The sequence below is a fragment of the Octopus sinensis genome, linkage group LG16, assembly GCF_006345805.1.
Source record: "Octopus sinensis linkage group LG16, ASM634580v1, whole genome shotgun sequence".
Lineage (NCBI taxonomy): Eukaryota > Metazoa > Mollusca > Cephalopoda > Octopoda > Octopodidae > Octopus > Octopus sinensis.
Window position 1 is genome coordinate 5,849,201 of NC_043012.1, and position 25,000 is coordinate 5,874,200.

General features: G+C 39.7%; 1 protein-coding gene and 1 long non-coding RNA gene across 3 annotated transcripts in view; one reads left to right on the top strand and one right to left on the bottom strand.

Annotated features, from left to right (window-relative positions):
• Positions 1 to 25,000, top strand: part of LOC115220412 (tyrosine-protein phosphatase non-receptor type 13) — a 278,782-nt gene that overhangs the window by 125,294 nt on the left and 128,488 nt on the right. The gene's annotated exons all lie outside the window — the stretch shown is intronic.
• The window catches only part of LOC118766482, a 22,437-nt gene continuing 13,525 nt past the window's right edge, over positions 16,089 to 25,000 (bottom strand). Inside the window, exon 3 of the long non-coding RNA XR_005002421.1 lies at positions 16,089 to 16,181. This is a non-coding gene — a long non-coding RNA (uncharacterized LOC118766482). The remainder of the gene's footprint in view (positions 16,182 to 25,000) is intronic.

The window sequence follows — 25,000 nt, forward strand, 5'->3', positions numbered from 1 at the left end:
CAAGTTCATGGATGTAAACAAACCAATATTGGTCGTCAAGCAGTGGTGGGGACAAATACAATGACACACACACACACACACGACAGACTTCCACATAGTTTCCATCTACGAAATTTACTCTCAAGGCTTTTGTCAGCTTGAGGCTTTAGTAGAAGACACTTCTTACCTCACAGCCATGCCAATGTTAATATCTATCTACTTCACTTTTTGTTTTCCCTTCTCTCTGTCTCTCTGTGTCTCTGTCCCCTCTCTCTCTCTCTGTCTCTGTCTCTTTGTCTGTCTGTCTGTCTGTCTCTGTCCCCTCTCTCTGTCTCTGTCCCCTCTCTCTGTCTCTGTCTCTCTCTCTGTCTCTGTCTCTTTGTCTGTCTGTCTGTCTGTCTCTGTCTCTGTCTCTCTCTGTCTCTGTCCCTCTCTCTCTGTCCCCTCTCTCTGTCTCTGTCTCTTTGTCTGTCTGTCTCTGTCCCCTCTCTCTGTCTCTGTCTCTTTGTCTGTCTCTCTCTCTCTCTCTCTCTTAGAGATTTTTCTAATTTTTAAAAAATTTGACACTTAATTTTCATTTCTGTGTCGTAATCTACAGTAATCTACGTAATCTCCACATCCCCTTGTCTCTTTCTGTTCTTCTTTCTCTCACTATTTCCCTTCCTCTTAATTGTCTTTCATCTCCATCCTTATCTTTCTACTCGCATCTCTCTCTGTCTCTCTGTCTCTCTCTGTCTCCTCCCTCGGCTATTTCTTACTGGGAAGATCCGCTTTTAGCTTCCTGCAGTGCAAGATAAATCTATTTATAGAATGATAAAAAGAATATTTGATGTGTCTATAAAGAGGTCTAAGGTGTGCGTATACACACATATATAAGTACATAAGTGTAATTACGTTATATGTATAATTACAAATACTTTGTAGATAATTATTTATGCAATTAAATGACCTATTAGATTCAGATATGCCTTGACATATATTTACGCACTCTCACTCACATATATATACCAACCTAATTGCATTGGAATCTGTAAAATTAAATTCACACCCTCTGACATTTATCCACCCTTTTATACACACCTTCAAAAGAGAAAAAAAACCCCACCAAAAACAAAAATAAATGCACTAGGGTCTTTGTTCTTGTATTCTTCAATCACTGCTTGACAACCGGTGTTGGTTTGTTTATGTCCCCTCCCCTCTGTCAATGTTATGTAGCAGCTCAGTAAAAGAAAGTGATAAAATAAGTACTTGAAAAAGAAAGAAAGAAAGAAAGAAAGAAAATAAATAAGTACTGGGGACAATTTGTTTAATTAAACACTTCAAGGTGGTGCCCCAGCATGGGCAGCGACCATGCTGGAGCAACATCTTGAAGTATTTAGGAAACAAATCAGCCCCAGTTTTCAGTTTTTTAAGTCCAGTATTTATTCAGTTGGTCTCTTTTGCCGAATCACTAACTTAGGATGTAAACAAACCAACATTGGTGTGTGGGGGACAAATACAGGCATGTGTGTGCGCACACACACACACACATACACATGTTGGGTTTCCACACAGTTTCCATCTCCCAAATTCACTCCCAAGGCATCAATCAGCCTGGGATTGGAGTAGAAAACACTTGCCCAAGGTGCTGTGCAGTGAGACTGAACCAGAAACCTCTTGGTAGCAAAGCAAGCTTCTTAACCACACAGCCATACCAAATGGCCTATGGCTCATTAGTTCAAATCATTCTACGGCCATTGTGTTGTGTCCCTGAACGAGGTTCTGTTAGATACTTTACTTTGCTTCACTGAACAAGTACTAGAGTTCCATTCCTGTTTCCTATTGGAGTTAGAACAGCATTCACCCATGAAAATGAACATATATATCTATGTACATATGTACGTAAGTGTGTGTATGTAAACAATAATTGCTCTCACAAAAGAATCATTATCTGAGCCATGCAAGCATGGAAAATTGAAGTAAATTATATGTGTGTGTATGTGTGTGTGTGTGTGTATTACCCTATCTCCTTAGATATTTTGGATGTTGGCCAGAAAGAAGAATTAAGATGCCATTATTCTTTCCTGTGATTCCATCTTTTGTTATTTTACTTTTAACATTGCACATAATTTCATAGAGTATCATTATCATTATTATTAGTACAGTTCACAGGGTATTTATTTATTACTACCCTTCCAATTAACAGAACTTGTGACACTGTATATAGCTTTAAAAAAGAAAAAAAAATGTTTTATTACTGACAAATATCAGAGTCTTAATTGAAAGTTATTTCTTAATGGTTGAAAATACCTACACATATCTGCTCTTACTTCTACTCATACACTATTCCACACACACACACACAAAACACAACACATACACATATACTGGTGTACTTACTTAGTATTATGTATCTGGAACATATGGGTGCATAATATAATAGTACACTTACAAATGTAATCAGTGTATGGCATCATAAAGCAGTAATTCATATTGTATTACTGACAATAACTCAATCTTGAATGTAAGTTATGTTTTCAGAACTGTAATGACAGACCATCATTAAAAGACACAAACATATCCAACATTATTTGTCTAGGACACACAAGTGTGTAATATCCTTTCTACAATAGGTGCAATGACTGAAATTTTGGGGGAAAGGGCCAGTCAATTACATTGACCTCTGTGTTTAGACTGGTACTTATTTTATCGACCCTGAATGGGTTTAAAGGCAAAGTCAGCCTCAATAGAATTTGGATTCAGAATGGTGGAGCATGATCTTCAGACTTTGAGCCTCACAGAGGCAATGATTAGTAACTGAGACCTTTGGCAATATATTGTGCTTGAGAAGACCCATCAAGCCAAGTGAAATCTTAGTCGTGGCCAATGCTGGTGTCATGTAACTGGCACCTGTGCTGGTGGCACGTAAAGAGGACCATCGAGTGTTGGGCCTCACAGAGGTAAAGTGGCTGAGTTCCTTTTGAGCATTGGGCCTCACAGAAGCAATGACCGAGACCTTTGGCTTTATATCATGCTTGAGATGACCCATCAGGCTGGGCAAAATTGCAGTCATGGCAGATACTAGTGTTACGCAAATGGCACCCGTGCCGGTGGCATGTAAAACCATCCATTACACTCTCCGAATGGTTGGCATTAGGAAGGGCATCCAGCTGTAGAAAACCATGCCGAATAAGACCGGAGTCTGGTGCAGCCTTCCAGCTTACCAGCCCTGGCCAAACTGTCCAATCCATTCCAGCATGGACAATGGACATTAAGTGATGATGATGAGGAGGAGGATGAATGTAAAAGTCAGAAGAAATGCCACTTAGCATTTTGTCCAGCATAGCAACAATTCTGGTGACTCACTGACCTCATACACAAAAGTATTTAATATATGAAATACAATAAGGAATTGTATATAAAAATACAATAGCAGAATTGTTGGCACAATGGACAAAATGGTTAGCAGTATTTTATCTGTCCTTACATTCTGAGTTCAAATTCCACCAAGGTTCACTTTGCCTTAAGGATGAATGTAATTGACTGAACCCCTCCCCAGAAACTGCTGGTGTTGTGCCAAAATTTGAAATCAATGTATAGAATACATTTCTGACATATGGTGCTTGTGTTGAAAAGGACAGTAATGAAGAATTGAAGCACACCAAACAGATCTTATGTTACCTTGTCTTGGATCTGTTCAATCTCAAGCAGCAGTAACTTTCTTCAGTTGAATACATGTCATTGATTGGTTAAAATTACCCAAATATGACAACTTTAACATGAAATAACTTCTAAAATACAAACTGTTATCAAAAACGTTAAGAGTAAACCCAGTCCTACGTGACAGATTCAACCAGTAACCAAAGTTTCAAAGTGTTTAATTTAAAAAATCAATTAAAAAAATCTGTGCTTGAGACTGAAAAGACCCCTTTTCTTGACATTACATGATAGTTGTAAAACGATTGTCACTGTCTCAAGCAGTGTCATCCATTTCCAGTACTCTGCAAGAACAAACCTGGCCATTGGGAAATAATACTTTGCTTGGAAACATGTAGGATTTGGCAACAGGAACAGTATCCAGCTGTGGAAAATCTGTCTCAATAAACTCTGTCTGACCCAGGCAAGCATGGAAAAGTGGCTGTTAAGATGATGATGATGATGATCACATAAAAACAAGAAATTTGTATCATAGAACCAGGAGCTGTCTTAGTTCATATGAAACTGTGTTAATCATTTGGTTATACTTCATTCTTTTTTTCTGTTTTATTCCCCCCCCCCCACCTTACATATCATTCCCATATGAACTGTCAGTCTCTCATGTCAGAGTTGAACTACAAATGATGGAGAGGCAGCATAATAAATAGCTGTATATGCAGAAACATATCAGAAGAGAATGTTTGTATTATACTGAGAGCAAAAACGACACACAAAGGCTGGTCTTTTTTGATATAATTTTAGGCCTGGGTTTTTATAAGAGGATAATGGAGATAATAAAGCTGGTATTGACGGTGGTTGTGGTGGTGGATTTTGGTGACAATGGTGTTGTTGATTGTTTAGTTCTAGGTCAGCCCTGATGAAGTAGACCTCTGACCAAATATATTTCAACTGTGCTCATCATGTCATTTTGTTTATTATTGTCCAGTCTATCTAGTACTGTGGAGGCGCAATGGCCCAGTGGTTGGGGCAGAGAACTCGCGGTCGTAGGATTGCGGTTTCGATTCCCAGACCGGGCGTTGTGAGTATTTATTGAGCGAAAACACCCAAAGCTCCATGAGGCTCTGGCATGGGGTGGTGGCGATCCCTGCTGTACTCTTTCGCCACAACTTTCTTTCACTCCTTATTCTGTAGCCCTGCTCGCTTAGCCAGCGGGGTGGCGTCATTTGAAGGCTAAAACAATGCGAAGTGCATTGTGACCAGCGATGTGTAGCAGCATCTGATAGCCTGGTCGGTCACGGTGACTATCTAGTACTACATTATTTGTTGTGTTTTCCTATTATTTTTAAATTGATAGGATCTTTTACTTGGTTCAGTTATTGGACTGCGGCCATGTTGGGGCACCATCTCAAAGGGTTTCTCATGCAAATTAACCCCACTACTGTTTTTTTGTTTTTTTTTCCCCCTCAAGTCTGGTACTTATTCTGTTGGTTTCTTTGGCTGAACTGACAAGTTATGGGGATGTAAACAAACCAACACAATTGTCAAGTGGTGGTGGTGGTTGTGTGTGTGTGTGGGGGAGGGAGAAACACAAAAAGACACACACAGGAGTGGCTGCGTGGTAAGAAGCTTGCTTACCCAACCACATGGGCCCGGGTTCAGTCCCACTGTGTGGTACCTTGGGCAAGTGTCTTCTACTACAGCCTCAGAGCGACCAAAGCCTTGTAAGTGGACTTGGTAGAATGAAACTGAAAGAAGCCCATTGTATACGTGTGTGTGTGTGTATGTATGTATATATGTATATGTTTGTGTCTGTATTTGTCCCCCACCTTCACTTGACAACTGATGTTAGTGCGTTTACATCCTTTTAACTTAGCGGTTCGGCAAAAGTGACTGATAGAATAAGTACTAGGTTTACTAAGGTGGTGCTCCAGCATGGCTGCAGTTGAATGACTGAAATAAATAAAAGAAAAAAAATATATATATATATATATTAAGGCAGTGAGCTGGCAGAGTCGTTAACACTTTGAGCAAAAATGCTAAGGGCCATTTTGTCCTTTACAATCTCGAGTTCAGCTTCTGCTCAGGTTGACTTTACACACATGAGATGAGCTTCTTTCAGTTTCTGTCTACCAAATCCACTCATAAGGCTTTGGCTGGCGTGGGGGCCTATAGTAGAAGACATTTGCTGAAGGTGTGGCACAGTGGGACTGAAATGGAGACGATATGGTTAGGAGAAGCAAACTTCTTAATCACACGACCACTGTATCATATGAAGAATCTTTGACTGTTGTTTCTAGCATATCAAGCTTTCATCATCATCATCATCATCACCCAACCCCTCCCGTCCCCATCGAGGTCTCCTCATTGAGGGTTGCCGTATAGTGAAGAATATGCTTAGTTTAGAGAGTTGCTCTGCTCAGAAACAAGGTTAGTGGTAGTGGTGGTGGTGGTGGCAGTAGGCAGGTGAATTAAAGCTGGGGATTTGCAGGTTATTTAAGTCTTTGTCAGGGGTCTGGAAGTGTAGAAGGACGGGGGGGGGGATTGTAGGGTAATGGTGGGAGTGCACCACAAAAATAGTATGTTTCTGAGATGTGGGGGTGAAGAGGAATAAGATGCCAGTGTATTTGGCTTATTGCTGACTCTTAAGATTCTAGCAACTCTGTTGATGATGATGATGATGATAATGACTGTTATGATGATGATGATAATGACTGTTATGATGATGATGATGATGATGATGATGATGATGGCTGTTATGATGATAGTGCTCACACTTTTTATTGTTATTATTGAATTTTTGCTTGCCATTTACATCCCCCACCCCCGTATCCTCTCTCTGCTGCCATCATCGGCACATCATCTCACCTACTACTTTCATCATCATCATCATCATCATCATCACTCTTGCAGCTGTCACCATCATCACTATTTGCTATTATAACCATCTGTGTGTACCACCTCCACCACTGTCATCAAAATCAATTTAGCCACTACCACCACCACCACCATCATCATCATCATCATCTCTACATCATTGGTACCACCGGCAACATGAATACATCTTCACTATCATCCCCACCACCACCATTACTACTACTACTACTACTACTACTACTACTACTACTACTACTACTACTACCTTCACCACCACCACCACTACCATCACTAAGTAATTGTCCTCCTCCGCACACACACACACACACCATTGCAGATTTGAAAGAAAATTCATTTCTAAAAGTGGAGTGTGTGTATGTGTGTATATGAATGCACTTGCCTACACACACACACACACACACACACATATGCATATATACATACATGTGTGTGTGTGTGTATGTATGTATTTATATTTAACCCCTTGCTCAGTTTACCTAAATAACTCCCAGCATGTTTCTCCCCCCCTCTAGCCTGGCCCTTCTCCATCCACCGCACCACCTATACCCTGTTCTAACCTGTACCTTCACCAGCCCTCCCCCCTACACCACAGGGTACCCCTTTTATTCTTCTCTTTTCCTTTTTCCTTTTGGTTAAAGTCTTTGAATCTTATTCCCACACCACATCAAAAGGGAAAGGTGGCTTCATACAGAAGTGGGGTGGGAGTGGTGTTTAAGCAAAAGTGTGGCATCTAGTGGTGATTGGTGGTGGAGGCAGTGGCGGGGGGGGGGAGCAAGAATTTTTTTATAAACTACTACTACTACTATACTACTACTACTACTACTACTACTACCTTCACCACCACCATCACTACCATCACTAAGTAATTGTCCTCCTCCGCACACACACACACACACCATTGCAGATTTGAAAGAAAATTCATTTCTAAAAGTGGAGTGTGTGTATGTGTGTATATGAATGCACTTGCCTACACACACACACACACACACACACATATGCATATATACATACATGTGTGTGTGTGTGTATGTATGTATTTATATTTAACCCCTTGCTCAGTTTACCTAAATAACTCCCAGCATGTTTCTCCCCCCCTCTAGCCTGGCCCTTCTCCATCCACCGCACCACCTATACCCTGTTCTAACCTGTACCTTCACCAGCCCTCCCCCCTACACCACAGGGTACCCCTTTTATTCTTCTCTTTTCCTTTTTCCTTTTGGTTAAAGTCTTTGAATCTTATTCCCACACCACATCAAAAGGGAAAGGTGGCTTCATACAGAAGTGGGGTGGGAGTGGTGTTTAAGCAAAAGTGTGGCATCTAGTGGTGATTGGTGGTGGAGGCAGTGGCGGGGGGGGGGAGCAAGAATTTTTTTATAAACTACTACTACTACTACTACTACCATCACCACCACTACCACTGCTGCTGTATAGTTCCAGTGATGGTGTTTGCGCTGTGAAAGGAAAACAAAATCTTTCTTTGCAGATGCTAAACGTAAATTAGTTCAGAAATAAGTTGAAGAAAAGGAAAAAAAATATATATATATTCTCAGTTTGGCAAATGGCCAGAAACTTGGATGCGTGGCAGTTGGGGGTGAGGGTTGGGAGGCAGGAAGTGAGTTTTACATTGACCCCCAGAGGGATGAAAATATTGGTTTCAAATTTTGGTACATGGCCAGCAATTTGGGGAAGATGGGGGCCAGTAGATTACATTGACCCCCCCCCCCCCCGGGTGCTCAGCTGGTACTTATTTCATTGACCCCAAAGGCTTGAAAGCTAAAGTCAACTTTTGTGGAATTTAAAATTGGAATATAAAGGCATGTGTGGAGGCACGTGGCTTAGTGGTTAGGGTGTTAGAATCATGATTGTATGATTGTGGTTTCAATTTCTGGATCGGGTGATGCATTGTGTTCTTGAACAAAACACTTCATTTCACGTTGCTCCAGTCCACTCTGCTGGCCAAAATGAGCAATCCTGTGATGGACCGGTATCCCAGGTGGAGAATATAAACACCATGGAAACTGGGAAACCAGCTCTCACGAGTTGTGCAGTCCTGCACAAAATGACTGCATCCAAATACTGTTTTCTGATTGGGTGAAAATGATCAAACTTTAAACCTCTATAACTTTCTAAAACATTTTTTTTTTACAAATGAAATAACTCCAGTTAAGTTTGGGTAAGTGTATTAATTATTGTGCCAAATTTTAAAATTTTTGGTAAACTTCAATTTTTGAAATGTTGGCAGCCAAACTGATAAGTTCCAGTATGACTTGAGAAGAAAACTTTACCTTTACCTTAAGCATTCTGTCTGGCATACTAATTATTCTTCCAGCCCACTGCCTTCCCAATAATAATAATAATAATAATAATCCTTTCTTCTGAGGTACAAGGGCTGAAATTTGGGAGAGGTGCTAGACAATTTACATTGACCCCAATTCTCAACAGGTTCTTATCTTATCAATCCCTAAAGCAGTGGTTCTCAACTGGGGTCCATATGGCCCCTGAAGGTCCATATAAGATTTTTGGGGATCCATGTAGCTAAACAGTATATTAAGGATCCACAGTAGTATCTTAAGGGCCCTTGAAAAAATTTTGCTTTAGATGTATGTATTGGTGTGTATTGCAAGAAACAGCTGGGTTTCTTTCTCCAACATTTTTTCATAGTTCAACCTACACAAGTTAATGAGCGAATAACAAAATAGGGATTTTTGGAAGAAGTATCTATAAAATTAGTTTTTAAACATTGAATGGCTATGGGGGTCCACCAGAATACAATAGTAATCAAAATAGGCCATAAATGAAGAAAATAATTGTTTTCCTTTTTTTAAAAATTTTTTTCGATTTCCATCTTCTCTCTGAGGTTGATAAAATAAGCAATAGTAATGTACTGCAATCAGTTCATTTGTTTATACCATATTCTTTCTGTCTCTTGTCACCAGTATTGAGCTTATGTAAGGAATTAAGTATTTTCTACACTTGAGTTGTTTGGAGATAAAACATACAGATGGTGCAGGCATGGCTGTGGGATAAGAAGCTTGCTTCCCAACCACTTGCTTCCAGGTTCAGTCCCACTGCTTAGCACCTTGGGCAAGTGTCTTCTTCTATAGCCTTAGGCTGATCAAAGTCTTGTGAATGGATTTGGTAGGCAGAAACTGAAAGAAGCCCGTCATATGTATATACATATATATATGCCTGTATTTGTCCCCCCCCCATCACTTGATACCGATGTTGGTGTGTTTACATCCCCGTAACTTAGCAGTTTGGTAAAAGAGACTGATAGGATAAGTACTAGGCTTACAAAGAGAAAGTCCTGTGGTCGATTTGTTTGATTAAAGGCAATGCTCCAGCCTGGCCGCAGTCAACTGACTGAAACAAGTGAAAGAATAAAAGAGTAAAAGAATGGTGCTACACTAAACTCTGAACCATTTTATGGGATTCAGTCAGAGTGAAGCAGAGGGGGTACTGGTGTACCTCTGACCTTCACAGTTCCTCTGGGATTAGGGATGTGATTGATACGCTAGATGTTTGGTTAAAACATCTGTGAGTTGATATCTACAGGAAAAACATGGGCAGGAAGAGAATTCTAATGGGTTGAGGATTATGGGGAGGCAAGTTTTGGCATTGGGGTTAGTATAAGGCCATGGTGTGAGTGATGAGGAAGAGGAGGAGAGATGGGTGTGTCAGGTAAACTTGGGGGAAGGTTGTGTGACACAAGTTCCAGAGAGCAGAGCACAAGGGTGGGGAAGGGAAGAGTGAAAAAATATAAAAAGCCAGTCTCAAAGAAAGACAGTATGTGGCAACGAGGAAGCCATTACATCCTGCTTCCCCACATCCTGATAGAAATAGCAGCCAAATTGCCTTTGAACAATATCATCTTGAGGTAAAAAAAACATAATTAAGGAAAAAAAGATGTGATGGTCATGGCTGGAATGCCTTGATTATAGTTCTGCTTGATCAGAGTTGACTAGGGTTATACAGCGACATCAGGTGTGTATGTATATGTGTATATATAGATAGATATAATGCATGAGTGTATGTATGTGTGTGTAGATGTATCATCTCATTGTTTAACGTTCATTTTCTGCGCTAGCACGGGTTGGACAGTTCGACCGGGGTCTGTGAAGCCAGGGGCTGCACCAGGCTCCAGTCTGATCTGGCAGTGTGTCTACAGCTGGATGCCCTTCCTAACGCCAACCACTCCGCGAGTGTAGTGGGTGCTGTTCACGTGCCACCGGCACAGGTGCCAGGGGATTCTGGCATCGGCCACGATTGGTTGGTGCTTTTAACGTGCCACCCGCATGGAAGCCAGTCAAGGCAGCGCTGGCATCGGCCACGTTCGGATGGTGGTTCTTATGTGCCATCGGCACAGAAGCCAGTCGAGGCGGCGCTGGCATCAGCCACATTCGGATGGCTGATATATATATATAATGTTCTCGGAAAGATTGATCTTGTCTTCTTTCAAAGACAAAAGAATGTTGGGGTTTTTGTACAGTGGCCTAGCCATTTTATAGTAAGGGTTGTAATAAATTATAGTCATTTCTGTCTGTTTTTCTATGCTGGCATGAGTTAGGGGAGACTTTGAGAAAGTGTTGTGGTTTGATCTTCTTGAAATAAACCCTTTCTGTTGTCTCTTAAGACATGCACTTAGAACACCTATTCCCAAAACCAAGACACATAATAGAAATATTCTAAAGAAGGTGATATTTCACAAGGTTTGGCTTTCAATTAAAAAGTTTATTTGATTGCATATTTCGTACGTGTGTGTGTGTGAAAATTAAAATTTATGGACCATAGAGAAAGTGGGCAGGGCAAAAAATATCCTTTTTTTTCACTAAATTGACCTCTAGCATCATGGGATACGACAATTTCTCTGCTAATTATAATTGGAAAAGCAGTTTTTGTTGTTGATTCTTTTATTTGTTATGCAATCAAAAGGAAGAGGTTTCACTCACTCAAACATGCACACACACACACACACACACACACACATGTATGCACACATACAAATGTGCATAGACATATTCTGTATACATACATGCACATGTGTTCTTTCAGAAACTTCTGTACATCCTCACACTTATATAGACACACACACACACACATTTGCTTGCACACACCCATAAACATATCTGCATATATGTATTCATGCACATGCATACATCACCCGTATACTACACGTGCACAAAGAACCGGAACCAGTTAAACTAAACTAAAAACCATCAATGTTTTAATGACTCAGCTGGAGCTGAAATAACCTGTGTGGGTAACACATACACACACACACACACACACTTTTTGCATCTTTTTTGGAGAAGCATTTCAGTCTACAAATCTACCCAGTACCCCTTAGACTTCCTGTTTAAGTCTCTCAGCACCCTTAAACTTCCTGTAATTATTTTTTGCTTATGGTTGTTGTGTGTGTGTGTGTGTGTGTGTGTGTGTGTGTGTCATGGCTGTGTAGTTAAGAAGCTCATTTTGCAACCACATGGTTCCAAGTTCAGTCCCACTTCATGGCACCTTAGGTAAATGTCTTCTGGACCAACCAATGCCTTCTGAGTGGATTTGGTTGACAGAAACTCAAAGGTTGACTTTGCCTTTCATCCTTTCGGGATCGATAAATTAAGTACCAGCTACACACAGGGGTTGATGTAATCGACTTAATCCCTTTGTCTGTCCTTATTTGTCCCCTCTGTGTTTAGCCCCTTGTGAGCAATAAAGAAATAAGAAGGCAGTCGTGTGTGTCTGTGTTTGCCTCCCACTATGCTTCACAGCCAGTGTTGGTTTGTTTACATCTCTCTAACTTAGCGGTTTGGTAATGGAGACCAATAGAATAAGTACCAGACTTGAAATTAAGTTGTGGGCTGGTGGGGATTTATCCTACTAAAAAACTTCGATGGCGTTCCAGCATGGTCGTATTTCAATGAATGAAGCAAGTAAAAGATAAAAGATGTGTGTGCATGTATAGGTGCTTAGTGTGTATAACTATGTGTGTGTATATATATGGCTGTGTGGTATGTAGCCTGCTTACCAACCACACGGTTCCGGGTTCAGTCCCACTGTGTGGCACCTTGGGCAAGTGTCTTCTACTATAGCCTCGGGCCGATTTGGTAGACGGAAACTGAAAGAAGCCTGTTGTATATATATATATATATATATATATATATATATATATATATATATATGTATATATATGTGTTTGTCCCCCAACATCGCTTGACAACCGATGCTGGTATGTTTAGGTCCCCGTTACTTAGCGGTTCGGCAAAAGAAACCGATAAAATAAGTACTAGGCTTGCAAAGAATAAGACCTGGGGTCGATTTGCTCGACTAAAAGGCGGTGCTCCAGCATGGCCGCAGTCAAATGACTGAAACACGTAAAATATATATATATATATATATGAGTATGTGTAGAGATGTCTGTATATGTGTTTGCATGTGTGTGTGTATATACACACATAAGGATTCATTATATGATTTGTGGGTTACTGTTTCAGCAAAGAATAAAAAAACAACCCCCACCCACCCACACCATTTTTTTTTGTTGACTGCTAGGAGTAAAATCAGGATACTATGAAAGGTCTGTCTACTTAACACCTTAATACCAACACACTTGACACCCCCTCCTCTAAAGTGTTCAGAATTTATTTAAAATCCCAATTAAAATCTCATTATAACTTGAATGAGATTTGAGTTAATCAGCACCAGCATAATATATATGTATATATACATACATATATATATATATATATATATATATATATATATACATACATACATGCATGTGTATATATGTATGTATATATATTTATTTATATGTGTGTACGTACGTATACTAATATATTAAGTTGCAGCTTTTTTTTTACTAAGATCCTTCTAATGTGATTCGTTGCATATGAAATTCAATGAAACCTTTGAAAATCAAGTGAATAAGGAAGCCTCTATGTGGTTGCTTGTTGTGCTAGAAATCACAACTAAATGTTTCTCAAATTATACCCTATCGTCTTGGAAATGGAGTAAGGAGCAGATAGGATAATGGGAAATGTAGTTATGTTTTCATTAGTAATGCATGAGTTAAGGGTTGGATCGTCATGGGTGGAACCTCTTTGCTCAATCATGGTTGACCTGGGGCTAAACAACTACAGAGACTTATCTCAGTCATTGGACTGCAGCCATGGTGGGGGTGGGGATGGGTGAGTACCCTATTGAAGGGCTTAGTCAAACAGATCCACTCCTGGGGTACTTTTTTTTTTTAAGCCTGGTACTTATTCTGTCCGTCTCTTTTGCTAAATTGCTAGTTTACAGGGATGTAAACAAACCCACATTGGTTATCAAGCGGTTGGGTGGTGGTAGTGGGCGAGGGAAACAAATACTTATGCACATACATACATGCACACAGCAGGCTTCTACACAGTTTCCATCTACCAAATTCACTCACAAGGCATTGGTAGGCTCAGAGTGGACTCTGCTGAAGATGACCAAATGCCAAGTGATGATGGCCATGGTGATGTTAAACTGTAAGGACATAGGAAGCCAACAACAACCTATGAACAGAAATGGTCCTAACTGGGTTCCATACTTTCTCCTACTAACAAGTTTCACTCACAAGGCTTTGGTTGCTCAGAGGTTTTTACAGAAGATACTTTTGCCAAACCAGCCAACCCATGCCAGCATGGAAAACGGATGTCAAAGGATTATGATGATGATGATGATACATACCATAGGTGCCATGCAATGTCTTGGGACATAAAACCATAAAGTTATGAAGTAAAGCTCTTAAACAATACAGTTGTTGGAAATAGTGATTTCATCAGCTGTTTAATGCCCTGGAAACTAAAGATGTGTACAGGTTCTGTAAATGTTTGTGATTTACAGAGAAAGAGCCTCTATGCAGCCACTTGTGTTTGTTGGAAATAGTAGCCAAATCTGCCTCATATTCAATCCTATTGTTTAAAAAGAACAGGACACATTATATAATGTTGTTTTAGGTACAATTTATAAAAATTACACTGGGTTGTCATCCATCCATCCATGTATACATACGTACATACATATCTTTTTATATTTTGCTTGTTTCAGTCATTAGTCTGTGTCCATGCTGGGGTAATGCTTTGAAGAAATTTTAGTCAAATAAATCAACCCCCTGTTACTTTTTCTTTTTAAAGCTTGCTACTTTATCAGTCGCTTTTGCTGAACCACCAAGTTACAGGAACATGAACAAACCACCCCGGTAGTCAAGCAGTGTTTGGGGACAAACTAACACATGCACACGTACAACAGAGTTCTTTCAGTTTCCATCTACCAAATCCACTCACAAGGCTTTGTTCAGCTTGGCACTATAGTAGAAGACACTTGCCCAGGATGCCATGCAGTGGTACTGAAATCAGAAGCTTGTGGTTGGTAAGCAAGCTACTGACTATACAACCACTCTTGTACCTATATATATATATATATATATATATATATACACACATATATCTATACACACACACTATGCAACAAATGCATCATACAAACCATGAGGCAGACAGATAGACCCATTCTTGAAAAAATTGACGTCATCTGATCCAGACACCACTTGCCCTACATTATTCTAAAGCAACCCACATATGCCACACCCCTCCAATTTCATATATAAACATAGATTTCTGTAATTTCCTTTTTTGACTGTCTGTTTTCGTAGGTGGGACGTGGGAGTGGGGTACACTTTATTTGCATTTCTCACCCCCACCCACCCCCAAACCACTTCCGCCTATTCCACCTCAATTACTTTGCACTTATACTCCTTACTTCAACCCGGTCCTATCCCATTCTCATCAAATAATGAATCCTTAGCAATTAAACACCCCTTTTTTTATTCTTCCAAGTTCAGGATCATTATCAGAGTTTTAAATCAAATATGTGTGTGTGTGTATAAGAGAGAGAGTGTGTGTGTATGTATATGTATATACATACACATATTTGTGCCTATATACATATATATACACACACACACATACACACATGTATGTAAATATCTATACATGTTTGTATGTGAAAATTTTGGCTGGCATCTAAAGAAGAGAAATCCATTGGTGTCAGGTCAGGTGAATGTGGAAGCCATTCGATGCTGCCCCATCTTCTAAACCAATGCTATGGAAAGGCTTGGTTACGGTACTCCCTTACTGTCAATGCATGATGTCGAGGTGATCCATCTTGCTGAATAATGGTTCCATATTTTCCTATAATTAAGATCTAAACTGTTAATATATGAATGCGAAAGAGATAGTTGGATAACTGGAAGCCTCCTTTTGGGCCACCCTGTATATATATATATATATATATATACTCTTTTTACTCTTTTACTTGTTTCAATCATTTGACTGCGGCCATGCTGGAGCACCGCCTTTAATCGAGCAACTCGACCCTGGGACTTATTCTTTGTAAGCCCAGTACTTATTTTATCGGTCCCTTTTGCTGAACCGCTAAGTGACGGAGACATAAACACACCAGCATCGGTTGTCAAGCAATGCTAGGGGGACAGACACACAAACACACACACATACACATACATATATATATATACATATACATATATACGACGGGCTTCTTTCAGTTTCCGTCTACCAAATCCACTCACAAGGCCCGAGGCTATAGTAGAAGACACTTGCCCAAGGTGCTACACAGTGGGACTGAACCTGGAACCATGTGGTTGGTATGCAAGCTGCTTACCACACAGCCACTCCTGCGCCTATATGTATGTATATATATATATATATATATTATATATATATATTATATATATATATATATATATATATATATATATATATATGGCATATTAATGTACATGTATTTTGAAAAGCCAAAAGCTGCAGTTTTTGTTCAAGTAAAAAATATTTTTAGACATATTGTGTTAAATAAACACAATATGCTTCAAAACTGTATTCCCTTTTGTCATCTCTCATAAACAATCTGAATATGTGCCCCTGGAAAGTTCCTTTCCATAGTGCTGACTTGGGCAAAAGAGTATTTTTTTTTCCGTTAACACTTACAGATGCCTATGGATGCCACAGATGTTGTCCAAGGGAAGGGCAGGATCTCATATCACTTTGTTACCAAAGTATTTACAGATGGTGCTGGTAGAACAGATACCACAAGACATCCTGTCTTACACTTTGGCAATTCTACTAATCCACTGTCCTGGGCTAGTACTGTATTCATCAATCCCAAAACAATGCAAAGCTAAGTTGACCTTAGCAGGATTTGAACTCAGATTGCAGAGCATCAGTAGAAATACTGCAAGGCATTCTATCCAGTGCTGTAACATTGTATGTCAATTTACTTTCATCAATGACCATATTTTTAATGAAATACATTGCCTATGTGTTTTAATTAACTTTTAAAATAATCAAAAATTAGGACAGATTTAGTAAAATAATTTTTTTTCTTACTTCTTCAGCTGCTTTTATTTAACCCCAGGTCAACTCTCATTGAACAAACCTATGATCAAAGGCATTCCAACTGTGACCATCCTGTCATTTTTGTAGTGTTTTTGAGACCATTTCATTTAATGTGTTCCCTTTTTAAAGACTGGTGTGTTGTGCAAGGGAGATTTGACTGCTATTTCTAAAAGGTCAAGAGATTAACCTTGTTGAGACTTCCTCAGCAGCTCATCATTTTTATTTCTTTGGCACAATTATATTGATGTTTGGAATATAACAAAATGTTTTTAATTAAAATTATATAATTAAATGTTTTAATTAAAATATGAGCACATTAAAATTAGTTTTCATATTATTAAACCAGAGGCAGCATTAGATGAGTTGGAATCTAATGGCCTAACTGTGTTTTTATATTTGGAAATATGTTGGACAAGTGGTACAGATGCATCTTTCTTAACCTTCTTGTTTTTGTCATCATCATCATCAGGAAAACCTGCCACAGCAGAATTGAAATCCTAAGATCAAGGTACCATGTAAAAAGCACTAGTGTTGGTGCCTCTTAAAAAGCACTCAGTCCATTCTGTGGAATGGTCGGCATTGGGAAGGGCAACTGGCCATAGAAACCGTCGAACTGTCCAACTCATGCCAGCATGGAAAACAGATGTTAAATGATAATGATGATGATGATGATGATTTATTCCATAGAGATGTATGAAATACAAGGACAGATTTACTAATGCACACACACACACTCTCATTCAGAAATGCACTTTTACCACTACCATTTCTTGTACTAAAGGGATTATTCTAAATCTCCAGGTACCATTCTTAACCATATGTTGACCTTATCGGAGTCTGGAATCTTGGTTCTGCTTACCGTCAGACATTCACCATGATTTTCAGTGCAGGAAATTCTATAATCCATATATCGTTGCAGAAGAAAATGCAGACTCTGAAGTACAGGGTATCTGGTGCAGCAGGAAATTGCAGAGAACAAATTTTGCCTCACTCCTTCATTACGTCTCCAGCCATTCCTTTCTCCATCTCTCTCTATATTTTTTCTGTCAATCTCTTCATATGTGTGTTTGTATATATATATATATATATATATATATGTATGTATATTTATGTATTTATGTGTATGTATGGCATGTATATATATGTATGTATATTTATGTATTTATGTGTATGTATGGCGTGTATGTATGTATGTATATATATATGTTGAGTTGGCACTCTTCTAAGAAGTAGCAATCAGCATGTGTATACATGTGTATGTGTGTGTATATGTATGTATGTATATGTGTATATACATATTGTGTGTATTGTGTATGGTAGTCTTTATTTTACAAAATCATTTAATAACAACCAGATGAGGCCTGCGTTGTTTTGATGATGGTGATGATAATGATGTTGCTACTGAGTTTGATGATGATGATGAGGATGCTACTGAGTTTGATGATGATGAGGATGCTACAGCTGGTGTTCTTCAAGAAATTAATCTTGTTGTTTAACCCTTGGTCAGCCTTGACTAACCTGAACTCTGATTAAATGCTCAGTGGTTAGCGTGTCAGACTCACAATCATGAGGTAGTGAGTTCGATTCCCTGACCAGGCTATATGTTATGTTCTTGAGCAAGACACTTCATTTCACGTTGCGATGGATGTCACTTGGTGCCAAGCTGTATTGGCCCTAGGTTTTCCCTTGGCTAGCATTGGTGGCGTGGAGAGGGGATGCTGGAATGCATGGGCAACTGCTGGTCTTCTATAAACGATCTTGCCTGGACTTGTGCCCCCTCCCAAGGGGAGGGAGCACTTTCTTGGGACCATGAATGAAGGGGGTCTTTACCCTTTACCCTGATTAAATGCATTTGAGACTTGATCATGATCCCAGACATAGTATAAACCAGAGCTACACTATCTGTGTGTTTTTAAAAAGACTGTAGGATATGATTTGAGGAAAAACTTCACTGCTACTTCTTGCAGGTCAAGTCACCATGTAGAGGGGCTTCTTTATCGGTTTGTGATGATAGTGATGTTATGATGGTGGTGACAAGTATTTTTACATGATTTGTGGGTGCTGCTGTTGCTGGTGGTATATTTTAATTATCTCCACTCTTACCTTTCAACTGTGCCCCCTTTTCGTTATTGCTTCCATTTAGTTCCATTGAAATGGTTCGAGACATTCACTTGCAAGGTCTTCTTCATATCCTCTGCAGACCCTTTTGATGCCTATTTTAATCGGGCGGATCCTTCATAACCATTCGATGCTTAAAAAAATCATTTTTATCATTGTATAATTAAGTTATAATTAGGAATTGTATAAAAATAAATTGTTACAATATTTTGAATCTTAAAGGAATACAACCAATTGACTGCAAAATCACATACGGACCCACAAGGGTCGTGTGGAACCACTGTGTAGTGCACACACGTTATTTAGAGCATCCAGGACTTGCGCAACATACACAGCATAACAGAAATAGCTTCACATGGCACCGTGCATGTACATTATGTAGAGAACTCTCAATACAATAGGAAAAGAAGAAGAAGGAGAAAAAAAAAAACCTACTTCACGTTCTGCATATACCCAAGGCGCATCAAAGATGCACTTGATTGTGCAGTGAAAGCACGCAATGACAGTAAAACTATTGAAATATTAATCTTAATCTCTTTCTTTCTCTCTTTCTTATTTCTCTCTTTCTGTTTTTAACTCGTATTCTTCTCTCATAGTAATTATTTATATTCTTCATTTTTTTTTTTCTTTTTGCTTACATGTTTTTTCAGAATGGAACATGGACATTAAATGATCAAGATGACTTCTTCTTTTCTTTCTTTCTCCTTCTTTCTTTTTCTATTTTTCTTCTTTTTTCCTCCCTCCCTCTGTCTGTCTCTCTCACACACACACATTATTATTTTATCTTCTCTTCTCTTTCTCCTATTTCCCTCTGTCCCGCTTTCCTTCCATCTCTTCTTCTCTCCATGTTTCTCTTTACTTCTTTTCAGTGTCTCATCTTTTGGAGGTTAATGGAAATTCCTCATTTCATTTTCCTTTAAGGCCATTGGGGGCCTCACTGAAGTTTTCTTCACCATCATGTAACATGCTGGCATGGGTTGGACAGTTTGACAAGATACAATGAATTGGAGGATAGCGCTGAGACCCAGTGTCTGCTTAGGCATTGTCTCTACTGCTGGATGGTCTTCCTAAGGCCAACCACTTCACAGAGTGCACTGGGCATCTTTTCTTTGTGTAGCACTTGTAAGGTTGCCAAATAAATCATCATTTAACTTTCGTTGTCCTTGCTGGCATGGATTGGATAGTTTGATTGGGCTGGCACACTGGAAGGCTGCACCAGACTCCAGTCTGATTTGGCATGGTTTTCTACAGTTGGGTGCCCTTCTTAATGCCAACCACTCCAAGAGTGTAATGGGTGCTTTTATATGCCTCTGGCATGAGTGCCATTTGTGTGACACCAGGGTGCTCTTACATGCTACCGGCATGGGTGCCATTTGCGTGACACTGGTAAACAAATCAATCCAGCATACTCAATCCTATCTTGCAGCACACCACCCCTCTTCAAGCTATCAATCTACAGGAATTGAACAAGAATTACAAGCTAATATACCCCCAAATTTACCAGAATCACTAGAGCATTGGCTAAACTGCCTTATGGCCTCTAATTACACTCTCTTACTTTCCATGTTTTCTGGCATTCTAGTTGACATGTAGTGTAAACTAAAACATCTTCACTATCTTTCCAAATCCTGCTGCATTTCACATGAAATTGTTTTGTCCTCTTGGTATACAAGTCGACATTTTGTGGCTGCAAATTTTTGGCCTGAAAAGTTCAATTTGTATGCTGGAAAATACAGTACAGAGTTCAAATTCTGCATTGGTCAACATTACCTCCTATCCTTTAACCCTTTCATTACTGTATTTATTTTGAGATGTGCTGTGTTTCTTTCAGTTAATTTTGAATATAACAAAGAGTTTAGTAAAATAAATTAAGCAAATGTTAGAAACATAAATTGTGACTAAGGTTTGGTGGGAGATTTTAATTCAAAACTTATGAAAACAAGACATTGGTATCAAAAAGGTTAAGGGTTGTTAAAAATAAGGCACAAGTTATGTACTACAAGGCTGAAGGCGTGTGTGGATCAGTGGTTAGGATGTTGGACTCATAATTGCTGGATCATGGTTTTGATTTCCAGATGGGGCTTTGTGTTGTGTTCTGGTGCAAAACACTTAATTTCATGTTGCTCCAGTCCACTTGGCTGTAAATGAGTAACCCTGCAATGGCCTGGTGTCCTGTTCAGGGAGAATGCTGTTATCTTGGTCACATGAGCATGATGGAAACTGGGTGACTATCCCTATGAGTCCCTTGGACTTAAGACAATAATATTCAGAGGTTGATGATGATGATGAGAATTAAGGGTCAATATAATCAACTGTCATCTTCTCTTTCTCAAATTTGTGCTTATGTAAGAAATCAGAATTAAAACGATGTTGCTGCTCACAATGATGAGTTGTCTTCTCTTTACTGTGTGGTACCTATTTACAGCTAGTTAGGACTGGGAACATGTTTTAGAATTAGGTGTCTTAGCCTTGGGCTACACACTGAAAGGATATGAACTGCTGACCTCTTGGCTGGTTGTCTGGTAACCCATTAACTCAGTGATTAACTGTTGTTGTTGTTTAACCCCAAGTCAGCTTTCACCTAGTGGACCAATGATCATAGGTATTCCAGCTGAGACCACCATTAGTGTTTTTGAGGGAATGATATGTCTAAAATCTAATGTGTCCAGTTGTTTTCCTTTTTAATGACAATAGGATGTTATTTGGAATTTTGGTGCTATTTCTAGCTTTTTGAGTGACCTTGTAGCAGCTTTCTTGTTGATTCATCTGTACTTTTGTTGATGAAATACCATTTATATATAGAAAACAATCATCTGTTGTTATTGCTTCTTTCTCTTTTCTTTCTTTTTTCCCAAATTAAACAAGTATCTCATGTCCTAAAAAAGGAATAAAAACAAAAGAGAGACAAAAATCCCTTATTAATCATTCATTAGCTATCTATAATAATATTATTCTGCTTGTCACAATATGGGTTTGAGTATTACAATAGCTTAAGTATGGAATGACATTGGTGACATAATGAAACAAGGTGGTGAATTTTCAGAGCCAATTAATATGTTGGATAGCTTTGCTGTATTTGTTGCTCTGCTTTGGAGGATTATATAAAAAAAGAATCACCATCACCATCATCATCATCACCATTATTAAAGAAACAATAAGAAGAGTGCGACTGTTATTGAATGAACAATATTTCAACACTTGTCTGTCTTCTACAAGTTCAAAATAATCATAGGCGTAGGAGTGGCTGTGTGGTAAGTAGCTTGCTTATGAACCACATGGTTCCGGGTTCAGTTCCACTGCATGACACCTTGGGCAAGTGTCTTCTACTATAGCCTCGGGCTGACCAAAGCCTTGTGAGTGGATTTGGTAGACGGAAACTGAAAGAAGCCCGTCGTATATATGTATGTATATATATATGTATGTGTGTCTATGTTTGTCCCACCAACATTGCTTGACAACCGATGCTGGTGTGTTGACGTCCTCATAACTTAGCGGTTCGGCAAAAGTGACCGATAGAATAAGTACTAGGCTTATGAAGAATAAGTCCTGGGATTGATTTGCTTGACTAAAGGCAGTGCTCCAGCATGGCCACAGTCAAATGACTGAAGCAAGTAAAAGAGTAAAGAGTATATCAATCTACTTCATTTTGGTAATATTTAAGGATTGATGATATTCCTCCCAGAGATAAAGGAACCATAAGAAGAGTGCGGCTGTTATTGAATGAATCCCCTGAATCCATAGTGAAGATTACCCCGCAGCCCTCCCACCTGAGATGAGCTTCTTTCAGTTTCTATCTGCCAAACCAACTCACAAAGCTTTGGTTGGTACGGGACTGTAGTAGATGACATTTGTCCAAGGTGTGTGTACATGGGTATGAATTATGAAATGTTTGATTGCCAAGTGTATATTAATATGTATAGAGCTAATTAGGTTTCTGTAAAGGTGTATATGAAACACCTGTTCTGATTTGTTTTCATTTGTTTAGATGTGTGTGTGTGCGTGTTCCAATGTGATGTTTATTGTTTGTTATGATGTAATTTTGCATTTTTAGCGTTAAAGTCATGTATACATGCTTACATTTGTATATGTGTGTGTGTGTAGAATGCATTATACGTGTAAATGTGTATCTGCATATGCATATATATATAAATGTATGTATATATCTAAGCACAAGAGTGGCTGTGTGGTAAGAAGCTTGCTTCCCAATGGGCGCAGTCTCATTGCGTAGGACCTTGGGCAAGTGTCTCTACTATAACCTCAGCCTGACCAAAACCATGTGAGTGGATTTAGTAGACAGAAACTGAAAGAAGCTCAAGTTTGCCAATGTCCAGCGTCGCGAGGATCAAAGAGCTGAAGTATTTCGGATTGCCAGACAGTGTGTCAGAGAAAATAGCGATGTTATAGGAGAGAAATGTGTCCGCATGGATGATGGGGCACTTGCTTTTACTACTAGTGAAAAGAAAGAGGCTTGGAGAAGCCATTATGAAAGACTGCTGAATGAGGAGAATGAATGGGAGGAGGAGAGCCTGCAAATGTTGACCCAGTAGAGGGACCAGCTACCCGAATAGACAGCTCCCTTGTAGATAAGGCAATTAAGGATATGAAACCAGGCAAAGCCCCTGGCCTATCAGGAATCACTGCTGAGATGCTTAAAACAGCTGGCTATGTGGGCTATGCCATAGTCACCCGCATTGTAAACCAGGTAGTTCACAATGGAGTCATACCCAATGACTGGTGCAGCAGCACCATAGTCAACTGCTACAAGGGTAAGGGTGATGCTCTAGATAGAAATAACTACAGAGGTATCAAACTGTTGGACCAGGTGATGAAGGTCTCAGAGAAGGTCATAACCAATCTCATTAGGGAGAGAATTTGTTTAGATGAAATGCAGTTCGGTTTTGTACCAGGTAGAAGCACCACTGATGCTATATTCCTGGTCCGACAACTGCAGGAGAAGTACCTAGCTAAAGATAAACCCCTCTACATAGCTTTTGTAGACTTGGAGAAAGCCTTTGACAGGGTTCCCCGTTCCCTTATCTGGTGGTTGATGCGGAAACTGGAGATTGAAGAATGGCTAATAAGGGCTGTACAGGCTCCTACAGAGAGGCTGTCAGCAAGGTTAGGATTGGCAACGAATATAGTGAAGATTCCGGGTAGAAGTAGGTGTGCACCAGGGCTCAGCCCTCAGTCCCCTTTATTCATCATAGTCCTTCAGGCAATAACAGAGGAATTCAAAACGGGATGCCCCTGGGAGCTCCTCTATGCCGATGACCTAGCTCTCATAGCAGAATCACTACCGGAACTAGAAGAGAAATTTCGGGTGTGGAAGCAAGGGTTGGAATCAAAGGGCCTTAGAATAAATGTAGCAAAGACCAAAGTATAGTAAGCAGCAAGAGGTACTCAGCACACACCCCCTCGGGTAGGTGGCCCTGCTCAACCTGTAGGAAAGGTACAGGTAGAAACTCCATAAGATGCACCCAATGTAAGTTATGGACACATAAGAGGTGCAGCAACATTAAAGGGAAATTAACAGATAAGATAGCTTTCATGTGTGGCAGATGCACAGGGACAATAGACACAACAGACACTCAGAAAACAGATTCCATCACACTCCAGGGAGAGAAACTAGAAGTAGTTGATAGTTTCCGCTACCTGGGTGACCAAGTTAGTAGCGGAGGTGGATGCACAGAGAGTATCACCACTAGAATACGAATAGCCTGGGCAAAGTTCAGAAAGCTCCTACCCCTACTGGCAACAAAAGGTCTCTCCCTCAGAGCGAAAGGTAGATTGTATGATGCATGTGTGCGAACTGCCATGCTCCACGGTAATGAAACATGGGCTGTGACTGCAGAAGACATGCGTAGACTTGAAAGAAATGAAGCTAGCATGATCCGCTGGATGTGTAGTGTCAGTGTGCATGCAAGACAGAGTGTAAG